The 17,686-nt window shown below is 49.9% G+C and overlaps 1 protein-coding gene across 2 annotated transcripts in view; it reads right to left on the reverse strand.

The window, feature by feature from the left end:
• The window catches only part of ches1 (checkpoint suppressor 1), a 78,552-nt gene that overhangs the window by 41,362 nt on the left and 19,504 nt on the right, over positions 1-17,686 (reverse strand). Inside the window, exon 3 of one of the 2 annotated variants that reach the window (XM_030109533.1) lies at positions 16,993-17,244. The gene's annotated coding sequence lies outside the window, so the exon portion shown is untranslated. Of the gene's footprint in view, positions 1-16,992; positions 17,317-17,686 lie in introns of those variants that run through there. The other variant, XM_030109532.1, reaches the window with a different exon arrangement.

The raw sequence follows: 17,686 nt of genomic DNA on the forward strand, positions 1-17,686 counted from the left end.
TAGGGACGTGTCAGAAAGCATCGTGGCCGCTACTCAGGCTGCCAGATCTGCTGGTGTTGTGTAACACATCAACGGCAGGCAGACAGGAAAGGCGTGGACGCCACACGCTGCCCCACCCGCAGTGTGTAGATGGTTCACGACAAGGCACAGTCACAGTGGTTACATACATCAGTGATTAGAAATGTCACAACGTGAAGAGACGGAATAACTGAAACATTCCATAACTGAGCCCCTGAGTCCTGTGAGGAGCCGAAACACAGCATGCAGTGACTTTTTTCTCATTCATTCATCTTAAAAAAACAAAAAAGTAGATTTGATTGTGTAGTTGTAATGTATTTTCTGCAGTGTGGAAATAATAATTTACACGCCTCGTAAATTCCTTTTTGTCCTCATGGAAGGATGCATTAATGCTAGGAAAAGCTAACCACATCTCAGTCATGGCTTCATCCTCGACGCAACGAACTATAAGCCTGCAACAAATCTTCATTATATTCTCAAGAAAAAGTTAAATATTTTCCAAATTGAAGTTATGTGTATACATGGATACAGTGAGATTTGCTCAGAAGCAGCGGCGAGCCGCTGTGTGCGTCCGGGGGGGGGGGGATTTGGAGGTTTTGCTGCCTTGCTCAAGGTCCCACCTTGCCCTCAGCGGCAGCAATCAGGGTGACTTTCACTTTCCAGTCCAGGAATTCAAACCAGCAACCTTTTGGTACACTTTACTAACTTTCTGTTGCCTTATTTGTCACATCTGTCAAAACAGCACGTTTAAAAAACCTGTTCCTGGTAAATCTAATGGAAATCAATACGGTTTGAGACAAAAATGGCCCGCTCTGACACTGAATCTGGATTCATTAGATATCAAACCAACCCGTGCGCCCACCTTTCCCTCCTCTGCTGCCTCAGACCCACCCGCTCCCTCCCTCCCTCGCTCCCTCGAAGGCCTCCCTGTCTTTCTCTTCTCTTTGACAGTGAGCAGGTCCCTGTTGGCGCTCCGTGCTCTTTTACAATATTGTGGGAAAGAAGAGAGAGAGAGAGGGAGAGGGAGAGGGGAGGGCAAAGAAAGAGAAAGGGAGACTGCCAGAAACACTACACGATATCAAAGCGCCCAGTGCACAGCCAACAGAGCTTTGATAGTGGGCAGGGAGGAGCGGGGGTCACACAAGCGCAAGGAGAAAGGCTCAGCCGACTGTTTAAAGAGGGGAGCGGGATCTATGGGGATCCCCGCGTCGAGGGGGGGGGCGCGGGGTGGGACGCAGCTTTGAGCCGGTGAGTGGTTTTCAGCTGGGTGTCCTGCAGTCACACACACAGACACACACCAAAAAAAAAAGAAGGAAAGAATAGAAGAAGAAGTAGGGCTCCCTTCCTGCGACTGTCTGTCTCCCTTGTCTCGTTCCCCCTCTGGCTTTTCCACTTATCTTTAACAAACAGCAGCTCCGGCTCTCAGCCACTGGCCCACAGTTTGTCCCGACAACTGAAAATCATGGCAGCCGCCACTGGAAGAGCCTGTCCGCTTCCAAAAAGGTCCGCCCTCCCTGGCTTCTCCGGCTCGCTCTGCACTTTGAGCCATTTTTTTTTTTTTTTTTTTTGTGTGTGCAGATTTTGGCCGAAACGGAAGATTGGAATCAATATGCAACTTGATGAAAGAAGTTTGGGATGAGGTAACAGTGCAGACGAGGGCCGGAGAGTGTGTTAGGTCACCCTTGGCCGAGGGAGAGCAGGCGGGGGGGGGAATAAAGTAAAACTGCAGAAGGAAGGGAAGGACAGGGGTGTGAGGCAGCAGTTTGTCAGCGGCGGCCCACACCGTGCCTCTGCGGCCCGCCTCTGCTGACGATACTCGCACGGCTTCTGCTGATGATACAACTCTGCTTACATCCTTCACTCCTCCCTCCCACTCCTACAAGCTGTTTCTAACACCGCGCGAGATACCTTATGTCAACTGCAACGCGCCGTGAATGCTGACAAAACTAAATTCAGCCTGTTTACTAACTCACAAACGGGCCGAAAAAAGAAAGGAGGACCGTGATATGAGGAATCGCACGCGGATGGAAGTTGCTTTCCTTTTTTTCTTTTTTTTTTCCTTCTAGGCATCCTCTGGCAAAGAAAATAATGCATCTCATGGAAGTTTTTATTTATTGATCATTCGATCCGTGCATTCATCTGTCTTCTATACCTTCCTTCGTCTCGCTTTGAGGTGCGTAGCGACGACAGATGAAGGCGAGGAACACACACACGTTCGTCCCTGTGGGGAATTTTCCCCAATCAACTTTCGTACTGGAACCAACGTAAAGAGCTAACACACACACACACACAACATGAAAACTGGGGCGAGGCGATACGGGAGATTGGGATAGCGTCCCGTTAGCTTAGCTTCAGATTTCAAGTATTAATATTAACCTTTAAAAACCTCTTTCTTTACACATCCTGACTTCTATCCTTGCTTTGTAAGAAAAATTACAGGTTTGTCAGCAAGTTGGATAAAAGGATAAATAAATAAGTTAATTGACCTTGGAGAGACATCGCCTGTGATGGATTACCCATCTTCGGCGAGTCAACAAATCTCAGCAATCTGATCTGCGCAGCGAGTCTCAGCCGAGCGGAAAAAATGGTCGTCGGGGAAGAAGGGAAAATTTGGGCGAAGGAGTTGAGTGCATTAAAGGGTTGGCTCTTTAAAGTTGAATCTGGGTCATGCTATTTTCCTTTTTTGCTGAAGGAGAGAAGTTGCCGTTTTGCAGACAAACCCTGGAATAAGTGTGTGTGTGTGTGTGTGTGTGTGTGTGTGTTGTTTCAAATTCATCAGCCCTGCGTGTCGCTGTAGCTGTGTACACCTGCATCGCGCTGCCAATGCAGGAACTGAACGCAGCAGAACAACGGGGCTGCGTGCCCTCGCACGTCTTCACACTGCACGAGGAAATCCGAGCATCAACACGGAACCCACAAACGCACGAGGAAGAACATGACAACTCCTCAGAAACTGGGGATATTTCCACTGTTTACCCACTAGCCGACCCCCCCCCCCCCCCCCCCCCCCCCCCCCCCCCAAACAGGTGTTTTCAATAAAACTGCACGAGGATAACCCTGGGTATGAAGCATTCATTGCTTTTATACATCTCTTAAAAAACAGCGCAAAGTGACTGTTTGCCGTTAGTTTCCGTTATCTGTCCCTCGGGTCAGAAATGAATTAGGCAAAAGTGCCTTTATGCGCTCGTCTCCCTCTTCGTGGAGCAGACTGCAAAATTATTTAAAGCTGAAAGCTCTCTTGGTGAGTTTACACGGTTAATGAAGGTTCTTGTGGCAGACTCAATAAGGAGCTGTCTTTGCTTTGTTTAGTCAAGATTTAAATAGGTTTGGCAACGAGCCCGCTGGTCCGACGCTGAAGTGTTGCCTATTGGAGTAGTGCTTGGAAAGTAGTCTCTCGACTATGATTGTATTTTGCTTTGTGTGCTTTTTTTTTTTTTTTTCCTGACTGAGAGAGTTGGTGTTTGTCTGGATGCTGGATCTTGGCTGGCCTCCCCTGATGGAAGAGATATTTAATCTGTAGGGCTGCCCAGTTTAAACAGAAGTTAAATAACATTTGGAGAGGAAGCCTTCCTCACACCGACTCCTCGAGTCTGCTTACGTCAATACACAGACGAACAGAAAAAGACAGGAAAAGAAAAAAAAAAAAAAAGGTATGACTCCTCAGTTCCACTCAGCCGTCCCGTCTCCCGTGTGTTTGCTGATCAGAAAACGAACAAGAGAGGAGACGAGCGCGAGAGCTAATGACAGAAGTGGACAAGAAAGGAAGAGCGAGGGGGAGTCAAAGAGAGAGAGAGCGTGGTTTTATCCCGAGGTCATTAGCGCCAGTTCAAAGTCACCCCGTCTTTCGGCGTATGCTGCCTGACAGGCCCTGCCAGCAGAATTAGGGATGAGGGATGACGGTGTCGTGATTAGATGTGTAACTGAAGGGGGGGGGGGGGGCTGATCTGAGGTTTACTTCACGCTCGCACATACATGAAAGCAGCCGAAACGCCAAGGATCATGAGGAAAACCGGCGAGCGATAAGCACGGCGATAACCCCGATGGCGAGCTGCGGGTCAGTAATTGACTGGATGTCGTCTCCTCTCTCCCCCCTCGGACCCCCGGCTTCGGCACCTGATAAACACCGCGGGCTCCCCCCCGACGAGCCAGCTGAATTCCCAAATTACCCGGCTTAAGATAACATACCTGGATAAATTGCCGCTCTTTATAAGTCTCAAATCTCTTTGTAGATATTCATCAAAGGCCGAGAACACAGGAGATGGGAAACAGGAGAACAACACACAATGTGCTTCATATTAAGGCCTCTGATCTTCTATCTCGAGTCCCTCGTTTTCCGCTACATTCCTTTAGCCAGGGGTGATGTGTGGAGGAGTGAGGAGGAGGAGGAGGTGGGGGGGGGGGCTTGGATTCTCTCTTATAGCATAAAATATGTGACGAAGCTCCCCCGAGAGCTTGAGATTGTTGTACACTTTAAGATCGTCTTACGGCTTCTCCTCTCGTCAATCCGTGACATCAACTCTGGACCGAGTCTGAAGTTTCCATCCGGCCGGTCCCGGCTGAATTCCCATGATATTAGCGTTTGTTGGATGAACCGGGGAGAGTCAGCCTCACTTAAAAACACGCCCTCTGTAGCGTTCACTGATGAGAAACCTACAAGAAGAGGCAAGAAGTGGCAGATCTCGGATGGCTTTTCAGGAGAGAATTTAACAGAATGCTAAGCTTCATTGTGACAAATTGAAAACACCTGCTCATTTCATAGAACTTTAGTGCCTGACGGATTGAGTCGGAGATCTCTGGCGTTCAACGCCGCCGCTGCGCCGCACACAGAGTCCTCAATGAAACGTAGGAGGCTTCTCGCTTCACGCAGCAGCATCGCCTGGGCCGAACGTGGCCCGAGGCCGTTCGCGCTCCGAGCCGGCTTGAGCCACTGAGCCCCGTCACAGCGGCGCTGCCCTGATCGCCACACTACGGTCTGAATTCACACCGTTTATCATTATTCTGTGGCGGCCAGGAGCCCGCCGCAACGGCAAATTTAAAGTTCAACTTCTAAAAGGAATATATTACTTTTTTTTTTTTTACATCCATTTGAGTCCTAATGTCATGCTTAAAGGTGCTCTGAACATGTCTACCTTTTAGATACCCGAGTATCTAATGAAAGCACGACCACGAGCTGAACTTTTCCTGACTTTTCTGCTCATAAAAAGTATGACTGAAATTGTTGAGAATAGTTCACGTATAAATACATAGAGACATACATTCATCCCATAAATGTGTGTGGGCTAACTCCGACTGTGCAAACATATCCACTATCAACCCCGAACTGTAATTAACCAGTTGCACATCGTGTGTTTTTGTTCTCTTCAATGGATTACTCCATCCTCGCTCAGCATCTGTTGCCTCTCCTCACTCTAAGTCGACGCCGTCCCCGAGTGCAGCCTCGTCTTGTACCGACGCAGACCTCACAGAGCAACATCTTTCAGATTTCCACGGGAAAGAAGTAATCTAAGTGGGCGTAGACTAGAGGCGCGCATGAAAAAAACATGAGGACCGAATCAGTGGAGGGCGGAGGGGCCGCGCTGCTTAAGGTACCGCCGAGACAATGAAAAAGAATAACACCGAGTACCAAACGCAAGGGTTTGAGGGATCATCGCATGCTGCACAAAGGTTTATCACACTGAGGTGGAAAAGTTCTCCAACTTTGGCCAAATGATATGACTGGATATTAACAGCGATTACTTCATTTTGGAAAACTATAAGCAAGTTCCAATTTTTTTTTTTTTTTTGTTGCCAGGTGACCCTGCGTATATGAAGTGTTCTCATTCAGATGTCAGGCTGAGTTCAAGTAACTTCTAGTGCAAAGTGTGGGTAATTGATTCTCCCTCAGCTTTAACTTAACAGCTCCATATAAAACACTCTGTACCGACTCTGAGGCCTATGCCGTCATTCTGAGGAATTCACAGCCTCGAGTTAACCCAAATGTGCATCTCAAACGGATGTTTGCACAGATAATTAAGCAAGAAAAAAAAAAAACAGTTACTAATGTATTTTTAGCCATAATAGTTGCTGTACGGTAGGTAAACAGGTGATTCTTATGAAGATGGGGAACCTTTAAAAACAGCCTTGCACCAGAGTGAAGGCACTGCTGACAGAACCGTTTCGGACTTAATGAAAGCCATTCAAATAAAAAGCCTTGCAAAGGGATTAATGAAATGAGGATTTTTATTGAACTGAGAATTACTAAAAATCAACATTAGAGTAAAGTTGTTAGGGGCATTTATGTTGAAGTTTGCATGGTGTCCCTGCAGGGTCTTTCTCTCCAATTCCTCCCCCCCAAAAAAAAGAATCGCCATCTAGTAAACAGCCGACTCTAAATTGTCTGTACTTGTGAATACACCGCATGCATGACCGATTGTGTGTCTAACTGTGTTAGCCCTGCGATGAAGTGGCGACATGTCTGAGGGTTTGCACAGCTTTTCATTCGTTGCCAGTTGGATTAGGACTCCAACACTAATTTTATTAAAACAGGTAGAAGCGATGGATGGGATCAGAAGGAGTAATATTGACAGAAACTGGGAAAATTAAATTAGCCATGCAAACACACAGTAATAAGAAAAAGAAAAGATTATGAGGATAAGAGGGAGGAGAGAGCAGCCAGTCTGCCAGTCAGAAGTAGGTCTTATTTGGGCTTCAGGCAGTGGTCAGCTGCCTCTCTAGCTGCCCTTTTCAAGAGCCAACCAGAAAACTGCAGCACCAGTGGCAAGCATGCAAACAACCCCAACAACAACCAGCAGGCACCCTGGATCACATCACTAATCCAATCAGCCAATCGCATTAGGTTAGAGAGCGACGATGCTCAAATAATGCAAGGAATGGTACAACGAGAAACACCTAATCTGTTCACCTTTGAGTCGGCATCACCGAGTAACACACTGGGAGAGGTTTGAGACATGGCAATAAAGGGAATACGTGAAGTGATACATGAGGCGACCGTGAAACACCCTACAGTCGATCTGAGTGCTAGCCTCTACAAGACGTTCAGAGTTAAACTCAATCGGGGCTCGACGCTCCCAGAAGACTCGCGCGGAGGGAAACCAACAAGTTAAGGCACACTCTTTTGAGTTGATGGAGGACCTGCAGGGTTTCATTAGGCATTCTGGGAAATGTAGTACCACCCGAGCAGGGACACGGGACGGGTTACAGGAGCGAATCACAAGAGCGTGTTCGTGAAGTAAATGCGAACCCATCGGACAGCCTGGCCGAATGATTTACAGCGGCGGAGGAGCTTTGGAGGTTGGAATTTTCCTCTGAGGCAGGGCGTTCCACTCTTTCACCAAAACAGCCAGGGAAACTCCAGCAGCTACACTTTTTTCTTTTTTGTTGTTGCGCACACGCTGAAATTCCTGCACGGAGCAAATGCAGAAGACAAGAGGATGAAGCCAGACGCATTTGCATGCATTCGAGCGACTGCGCACTTGGCCTCTCTTCCTCCCCCCCCCCCCCCCCCCCCCCCCCCCGTTACAGCGGTTTCCTGAGCACGCCGTCTGCCTCTCATGGCACATTCAGAGCATGAACCCCTGGAGTCAGCAAGTCTGGACACAGCTGCTAAATATTCAGCCCTGCGCGCTCCCCGCTCTCGCGTTCTCTCACGGCGCTCGTCTGCATCCGCCTCAAACTCTCCCTCCATCCCGGAGTCGGTTCCTTCCCTCCGCTGCCTCGGCTCTCTGCGCTCCACTTTCATTAAGGGGCTCTCCTCTGATAGCCCTTCATATAACACTTAATCATCATAACAATAAGAGCGCTCTCTCTCGTTTCTCTCTCTTTCTCTCTCTCTCTCTCTCTCTCTCCGGCGAATCACCTCGAGGGGGGCAAGTCCTAAAGACCCTCCGCTGACTGATGTCATTACCGGCCGGGGCCGCCGGTTGGCTGGAGCGGCGGCGGCGGCAGCGCCCCGCCTCCGCGGCGTTCGGCGGAGGGCTCAGCAGGAGCAGAGCGGGTCGGACAGGCCAAGGACATTCCTCTTATGGAGAGGAGCGAGGAGAGGGAGGACGCGCGAAGCCTCCGACTGGGAGGCAGAAGACGAGGCCTGTTTGGTTTTGCAGTCGGCAGAGAGATGAATAAGACTATTGAATAAGAGGGAGGGAGGTTTGAATAACAGTATTTTACATGAATGGATCTTCAGGGAAATGACTGCTCCGTCGCTCCCTGCGCTCGCTATTTTCGGCAGCGATTTGACAACAGGGTTGAGTGAGTGAGTGTGTGTGTGTGTGTGTGTGTGTGTGTGTGTGTGTGTGTGTGTGCGTTGAGGGAGGAGGGGAGGGGGGGGCATTTTGGCTGATTGAGTCTACGACGTTATCACACTGTGGAAGTGACAGCATGCCATATTATGTTGTTGTGGGTGTGTGCATAGACCAGCAGTGACGGCATGACACACACACACGCCAGCAAATCTGCACAAGCGTGCACACACACAATCTTACTCACGCACATACACACACACACACACACACACACACACACTCATCCAAACCACTGTGAAATCACAGCTGTTCTCAGTTGCTATGCGGCAGTCGCACCATCATCTCGGATAACACACACGCACACACAAGCAAGTGCGAGACGGGGACAGCAACACCAGACTTGGCAGGGTCGGAAGGTCACAGGGGGTATTGTGTCAAAGTTGCCTAGCAACAAACGCACCGCGCGCACGATTCCCGGCGAACTTCTCCTGACCAGATCCCGGCGTACTCGAGACAGATGCGGATTGCCGAGCGCCCGGCTCGCCGCGCTCCAGGAGAAACGCGGTCAATGTGCTGCTGCTTCATAAACAAAACCACGATAAACCTGGCGCCGTTGTTAGCGCGCCACGGCGCGACCGAGGGCCGCAGTTAGCGGCGCCGTAGTCTGTCAGGAGGAAAAGAACTACGCGTGCCAGTGTTTCTGGTGTCTTTCCGTTTCGTTCCTGACACCTTTAAAAGGTGAAAATCAGCGTTTAAAAGCGGCCGGGTCACGTCGGGGCGCATCTTCTCACTTTCTCGCCGTAACTCCGGAGGCACGGTTGGGATGCTGACACGGGGAGAAGCCGCACCTTGACGCAAACCGTCCCCGGAGTCCAAACAGGAAACGAGTCCGCACGCCGAGCTCGCTATCGCTAACGAGGCTGTTGTCCTCTGTGCCTCGGTCCGTCTGTCCTCAGAGACGCACCAAAGGGAGTCAAGGTCGGAAGGCCTCCGCTTGAACTGCATCTGAATGAGGCGTCAGCGACAAACACATCCGTCTGTTTAACCTTGGATCAAAAGATTTGTACCACCTGCCAAAATACAAGCAATATCATCGTCCAGGTCACCGCGCATGGAATTCTATCACAGGGGTAACCGGATTTGCTGGAATGTTTTGCGTTTCACCCCCCATCTAAAAGTCCCGATGCAAGCTTCAAGGTGAAATGTTCAGACAGAGCAACAACACTCCGCAGTCGACTTTTGTAATAAGATTGTGCCGACTGGTGAACGAACGGCGCTTGTTGTTGTTTTTTTCCTCGTAAAGAGTCATTGCGTTATCGTGCAGAATGGAATGCTTTGGAAATGGACCGTTCTTGGTCCGAGTCTGTACAAACAAAACAGATCCTTTCTGATTGCTGTCACAGAATGAGAAACTGTCCAGAAATTAAATAATTAAAAAAAAAAAAAAAAAAAAATGCAGTTTCCAGTTGACCGCCGTGTCGTGTCTTAAACAGCAGCCCTGCCTCGTGCGGTGGTCGGAAATACTTCAAAATATTAAATGCTAGGCAGAGAGATCAAACACATCAATACGAGGTTAAATGAGCACTCTGCAGCTACATTTAAATCCCACACAGAACTCTTCAGTTGAAAACCCAAATATTCAACAGCAACTCTGGACTCAGACAGAAAAACAAAGGCTGTTTCTCATAATTAACACGTAGTTTTAACTTGTGAGCACCTGGTTGTGATGTGAACCATTCCAGAAGCATCAGGAGGGTCAAACATCATGCTGAAAGCCAAACCATCGAGCAAACTGTACAAATTTGAAAGAAAACATTGATTATCTGAATAAATTTGCCAAGAGTAGCAGATACGACACAACACTGAGACCTGAACTGAGAGATCAGTGATACTGTCCGTCACTGCGAGAAAACTAGCATTAGCCTCAAAGCCACGCTGTCAGGGTCAGTTTGCAAAAAAACATGCATAATGCAACAGTCATACGAGAAGCTTTTGGGACATTTCACTGTATTTTGCAACACAATCATTAAAATTGGTTTCATGTTAAGATTTTCGTCATTTTCAGTCAGTAATGGTTTGGGTTATTGTGTGAATACAGACATTTCCATCACCTATGCTTTGCATCACAACAAAGAAAAACTTTAAAGTTTCAAATTAAAGGTTATTCTTGCACCGTTTTGCCGATTCTGGGCCACTAAAGATGCAATCGGGCTGTCTTGATGTCCCTGAAGCGAAATGAGTCTGAAAACCCTAAAAACTAAGTCAAGGCGAGGTCCGGCTCTGCCTGCAAGGCCTGCAGTTTACGGCTGAGATGAAACCTGATTTGAGATGTTTATTTGAAAGCTTTTAAACTAATAGAAAGAAAACACTGAGCCACATATTAATGTGATTTGATCATTTCTGGTGTCACGACTGTAACTGACAGCTGCTCCACATCTGCTTCTTCTGAGTCCAAACCAAAGAAATTTACACTTTTTGGAAAAGCCGAGTGACGGTAAAATTTTATTTAGCATGACTACAGTTAAAAGTAAAGTAATTATTATACCGCTACATACAACTTGTTGTTTCCATCTGTGTCAGGTACGGGTATTTTCTACATTCTTCCAGGCCCACAGGTTGTACTGTCTTACAGCGGAGACGCTTTCCCTGCGAGTCGTCTCTCATGTCAGCACGCACACATTTAGTATGTGAGTCATGCTCTCGTATTAGACCACAAAACAAGAAACCCACCGAAGACTCAATAATTATATTTTCTCGAAAACGTTGAAAAATAATGAAGTCCACCCGTTTGGCATTACTCTGAGCCGCGCGCACCAAAACCATCATAAAATCAATACGGCCATTTTTATAAATCGAGTTAGAAGCGGTGGCCTCTGTTTTTACCTCACCGCCTTCCTTTTTTTAGTAAGTGATGTCACATGTCGGGGCCCCGGCCGTCTCCCTCCTCCTCCTCCTCCTCCTCCTCCTCCTCCTCCTCCTCCTCCTCGCCGTCTCCTCTCCGCCGCGTTCAGCGGAACAAAGCGGAGACGGCAGAGGAACTTATCTTTAAAAAGAGACGGCGCTGCGTCGCGGAATAATTTGGGGAAAACTGTCACCGAGAGCGAGCCCCGTCTCGGGGAGCGCCAGTCACGCAGACGCACGCGCTGGCTTAAGAGCATGTGCACGGCGGGCGCGCTCACACACACACACACACACACGCGCGCGCAGGGACCTCGGTGTTTACATCATATGGGAAGGTATTTTTTCCCCTCGCGCTGCCAGGGAACAGGCCCACGCATGGACACACAGACGCTGACTAAGACCCTAAGACTCCTGGGGGGGTGGGATTTGCCTGCGAGGGTGCATGCGTGGGTAATTACTGCAGCCGTGTATCAATATGGAATCGCGTGCATCGATATGGTTATCGACGGCTTATTACGAGCATTGATCCTACACGCTCCGATCCGTCGGACCGTGCTGAGTAAGCCGGCGCCTTTAGAGGGAGACCCGGGTCATAGTGCTCCTCTGATTCCTGACCTCGGGGTCGGAGACTCCCTGACACGGAGCGCTCCCACAGCCGTTTGGGCAAAGAAGGAAACAGGAAAATAACCCGAAATAACACAAGAACAAAACAGCCGTCTGAATACTGCACTCTTGAAACTTTTCAGACTGTTCAAACCATTTAAGCTAGCTGCTAGTGGAGCATGCACACACACATTTCCATGTTCTGTGTGTGTGTGTGTGTGTGTGTGTGTGTGTGTGTGTGTACGGTGTTTGTGCAGCGGTATCAAACAGTTAAGCTGCTGTGTGTTTAGCAGAACGTACAGTGCTCTGTTTGTGGTTCGTACTAATGCTAATCAGTTTATTAGGAAAAAAAAATCTGCATATTTTTGTGTTTTTGCGTGGAAGCACCACACGTACAGACCGTTAAGTCACCGCGCGGGGAGGGAGAGGACGAGCGGGGAGACAAAGTGTGTGTGAGCGTGCCGGAGTGTTATTCGGGGCCGTTTAACGCTCCCAGTCCTCCCATCCGCCGTCGGACGGCGGGCGCTCGGAGCCTCAAACACAACGCTCGGAGAATACAACGGGCGGCCTGTTCGGCCCAAATAGAGCAGTTTCCCTCCGCGGCGTGCTCAAACAGCGGCGGGGCTAAAAACAGAAGTTTCTGCCGAGCATCCAAGTCGCTCCTCACTCTCCGTGACGCTGTGTTTTCACTCTGCTAAAAATAAGAACTGGCGAGCGCAGCATCCGCGCCTCCTTCCTCCTCGGGTTCGTCGCTCGCCGGCAAATTACTGGCGGGTCTCGGGATGAGAGGCAACGGAGGTCAGACGGGGTGGCAGCGGGGCCGCGGAGCCGTGAGACGCCGAGGTTATCGGTTTCCGGCAAGACGCCATGACGAGCGCGTGTGTGCAAAACAACAAAGCAACTGTTTTCTTCACTTTAAGAAGGACAGAAAAGAAGGAGGAGCGAAATCATTACATAAATGTGATCGTTCCTGAGGTCATCTTTGACTCGAGCCATGAGTGTGTCTGCCAGCACACACACACACACACACAGGAGTGTGTACAGATGCACACACTCATGACGTCACCGCAGTTGGCCGGAAAGACGGTCAGACTGACGTCACCCCATTCACTCAGTGTCGATTACGTAACGGCGGGGTCCGACGCCGTCGCATGAAGGGCAAGAACACATAATTGCAATCTCATGTGTGACGGGAGCCATGAAGCCAGGCACGCCGCTGACATCATTAGCGGGAGGAGGCCTGGCGTGAGCGCGGCGGCCGCCACAACCCCACAGCGGGGTTTTTTTTTTTCTGGGGGGGGGGGGGGAGGAGACAGCGCGAACAGACCCGGAGTTATGCAACACAAATCCAACTCAACAGACGAGAAAGGCCCTCCCTTTTTTCTTCCTTTTTGTGCCTATTGGCCGTGTGTACACTGTATACAAAGCGTGTGTGTGAGTGAGTGTGTGTGTGTGTGTGTGAGATGACTTTCCTGTAGCACTTTTACTTGAAGCAAAGAGTGCATTAAAAACACAACAACTCAAGATTACTGTATACACACACACACACACACACACACACACACACACACACAAATGTGCATATACATACACACTCACTCTCCCCCCACCACTTATAAGCGAAGCTTCCTAAGGACAGGAAATCCTTCCACCCACGTTCCTGTGTTGCTCGGCAACCGGAGCAGCGTCACCGTGTGCATTGCCTGCGCCGCCGAAAACACACAAACAGGCAGACGGCGGCGCACACAAACTGCTTGAACTCCCGCTTCTTTGAAGGCACAAAACTGAAACGGGCACACACACAGACACACACGCATGAGATAGCAGAGCCAAACCCGCGTGCGTGCCGCCGCGCCAGGATGCGCCCGGCCATCGCTCAGCACGACTGAGCCGAAAGAGGCTAATTGAGCAGAGGTGCCCGGCACCGCGGACAGTGAGTCCATTTCCAACACGCAGGAGGCCCATTGAAGACAATTAGAACCTGGGGGATACGGTGGGGGCGGGGGGCGGGGGGGGGGGGGGGTTATTCTTCTGAGCCATCTCGGCCACACGCACACGAGACTCGAGAAACACGCACTTTAATCTGAAGAAAGTCGGGTTCCTCCTCCCTGCTTACTGTCAGTGTTTTAAAACTCCGAGCTGAGGCTTGCAGAACGGAGGGTCCAGAAGTCGCTCTTCCCCGACGGTCAAACGAGGGCATTGATTAAAACTCCCGCGGCCTCGCTGCGATTGTTAAACTCCAAAACAGGGCGCACGGGGCCGTTCGGGGAAAAACCCAGTGATTAAAAGTCGTTTGATGTTGGTTATGATTAAGACGCATAAAGTTGAGAAGAAAGTCAGCTTCCAGGAGGCGGGGTGGAGGAAAAAAAACAGTGAGTGGACGACACAGCTCGAACATTCTAAAACTGTCACACATTCTATAACCGTCACGCCTCTTGACACCAGGAAGTTTTCTTTTTTTTTTTCTCTCTCTCGTCACGTAGGGTGAAAAGATCTGAAGCTCTTCTGACTCATCGAGAGTCAGATGAGCTGCAGTACCAACAATGCGCGGCCATCAAAGGAAACGCACACAACCGGGAACTCGGATAACCTCATCCGCGGAATTAGAAACGCGCAGGTAGCCACCGCGCCACGAGGCTAAAGGAAAGCTGTGACTGGCGGCGCGCACGCATTCATTCTGCTGGGAACCGGCGTGGCTACCAACGGTTCGTAAAGCAACAAAAATTCCCAGTTTGCATGTTCTCCATGTGCAGGTTTCCTCTGGCTGTTTGGAAGGTCAGAGTGAGTATCCGTCCCTGTCGACCCTGCCGGGATCTACCGCTGCTGCTGCCGGCGCCGCGTTAGCAAAAGTAGCGTTTTCAGAGAATCCTCAGGAAGAGAAATAAAAAGTTGACTGAATATCTCAGTACTCCGGGCTCCTGGTGGAATCTTCATTAAAGGTTTTGGAGGAAGTTAACTTGCTAATTGACGAAAACACACGCTGCTTCCTCCAGTCCCAGGGATCGCGCGTTAATGACTGGAGCGGCTTCACGTCTGGATCTCCTCCTGATGCGCGCACGAGGTGGAAATGAGGGGGGTTTGGGTTAACAATGACTTTAATTAGCCTGACTATATTTAGTGCGCTCGGATCCGGCGGGAACTAAACCCTTGACGGCGGGAAGTGGCGAGCGCGGCGGCGGGGACGGCGCTCTGACACCAATACCTGCAAAACTTCACAAATCAGACTTTCTGACAGTGCATTTTATTCAAATCTGACCACATCACAGCCGTGTGTGTGTGTGTGTGTGTGTGTGTGTGTGTGTGTGTGTGTGTGTGTAGCTCCAGGCCAGACGAGTACAATCAGAAATATTAAAATGGCCATTTTTGAGCATTTATGCTGAATAAATCATGAGCCGGCGGCCGGAGAAAAACCCGTCTGAAGCCTTCATTCAAAAACTCTTCAATTCATTCACACATGAATTATAGATCCATCATGGACTGTTTTAGCCGTGCGGAGGCATTCCGAGGAACAGCAGTCGTAGCCAGAGCGGCCAGCCCACCGGTCCGTCCACGCCGATTATCTGTGTCTGGGGTGGAGTCCCGATCCAACATTCAATTTACACAATTCAATCTTCCAAGATGTTGGAGGGAAAAATAAATAAATAAATAAATAAATAAATAAATAAATAAATAAATAAATAAATAAATAAATAAAGTGAGGAGGAGGCGGCGGGTGTCAGAAGAAGCCTCGGCCGTCTCGGCCGAACGCGGCGCCACGGGGGCGTCCATTGAGAGACAGCCGGGGTGGAGGGGCAAGGACTCCATTGAGCGCAGCCGCGGGGGGGTCAATATGTGAATGAACGCTCGCCACGGAGGTGAATTATGAATGAGCGGCACTCTGAGCACTCCTGGAGAGAGCATGTCAGACCCCGTCTCCTCCTCCTCCTCCTCTTCCTCCTCCTCCTCCTCCTGTCCTAAAATCTCCCATCATCCCTCCTCTCCCTGCTTCATCTCTCGCCACCGGATTTAATCTTTTCTCATCTGCCTCACTCTCGGTCATCTGATCGCCTCCTCTCCACCTCCTGTCTCAGACCTGAGGGTGGGGGGGGGGGGCTGAGACACACACACACACACACACACACACACACACAGACAGACACACACACGCACACACCGCACGCCGTCTGCCTGAGGAGACGACAGAACACTCTTTCCCAGCACATACATATTTACACAGACTCAGACGGGTGCACACACACTTGTACGTACACATACACACAGACCCACACACACACACACACACACAGTAGCAGAAGATAATACAAAAGCAAACAGTCCTGCACGTGCGAAAGGTCGACGCACGCAATAAGCGAAACGCTCTGAGGCGTACACACACACACATTTCTCCCAGCTGTTCTCCTGGCCAGGGAGCTTGTGTGTGTGTGTGTGTGTGTGTGTGTGTGTGTGTGTGTGTGTGTATTCATCTGTGTGTAATCCAATGTGCTGCTGCTCAGCCTGTGCCACGCTCTCTCCTCTGTTGCTGTGCGTCTGATCAGATCTGCCTCCCTCAACCTGTTTGCCGTCTACGGCGCGCGCCCGCACACACACACACACACTCTCTCACACACACACACACACACACACACACACACACACACACACACACAGATATAGATGCTGCTACTACTCATCAAGCCCCCGTCAGTCAACTCTAAGCTTTTAAGAAAGATCAATTTCTTTTCCAAAAAACTACTGGACACATACATGCTGGGAAAAAGGTGTGTGTGTGTGTGTGTGTGTGTGTGTGTGTGTGTGTGTGTGTGTGTGTGTGTTGGGGGGGTGCATGCTCACAAAAGGAGTTTCTTAAAGTAAGCTTCCAGATGATGTGTGTTTGTGTGTGTGTGTGTGTGTGTGTGTGTGTGTAAGTGGATCACACTGTTCTCAAAAAAAAGTATCCCCTCCTTTTGATCCCTTCACTCCAGTTTACAGCGGTCACTTCAGCTCACTTACACTCTTTGCCCCCCCCCCTCACGCCCCCCCCCCCTCTTTTTTTAGCTGGTGGAAAAAACAACCCCAGCAACTCTCTCTCTCTCACACACACACACACACACACACACACACTCACACACCACTGCATGCACCACACACACACACACACACACACACACATAAATACACCCGCTTTTCCTCCAACCCATGCAGCACATGTCAGCACGCGCGCACACGCACGCGCGCTCTCTCGTCTCGCGCTCACCTCTAGGTCCTTGCGTGTTCCAGACGAGCCCCTTCTTCACACTCTTCCTCCCTCTCGGTCAGACTTTCTCTCTCCTCCTCTCCTCTCCTCTCCTCTCCTCCTCCCTTCCTTCCGTCCGTCCTTCCCGTTTCTATCCGTCCGTCCGGCCTCGTCTCTCTCCTCTCTCTCCTCTCTCTCTCGCGCGCGCGTCGGTTCTCGGTCAGTTCCCAGCGTTTTTCCCGAGCCCCTCCATGTCCGCCCCGCCAGTCGTTTCTACCGCCACACGCACGAGCCGCCGCCGCCGCCGCCGCTGCGTTCCTATAGTCTCTCTCCCTCCCTCTGTTTATCTCTCTCTCTCTCTCTCTCTCTCTCTCTCTCTATCAGAGAAGAGCAGTGTGTGTGTATGTGTGTGTGTGTGTGTGTGTGTGTGTTTCTGCTGTGCTAGAGAGGACTTCCCCCTGAAGGCCGCCCCGGGTCCTACAGAGAGCCGGACTCACTCAAAGAATGCCATTGTGTACGGAAGGTGGAGTCAAAGATCGTCTATGCTTTGAACAGGACGTGTTGCTCTCATGCTGTTTTCCACTTGCCTCGGAACTCGGACTTCCGAGTTTGTTTGTTATTTTGTTTTTATTATTAATGTATTACATACAGACACAGATACACGCATGGATGCCATAGAGGCCTACATATAGAAACTACATGAAAATAAGTCACA

This window comes from Salarias fasciatus, chromosome 15, assembly GCF_902148845.1.
Source record: "Salarias fasciatus chromosome 15, fSalaFa1.1, whole genome shotgun sequence".
NCBI lineage: Eukaryota > Metazoa > Chordata > Actinopteri > Blenniiformes > Blenniidae > Salarias > Salarias fasciatus.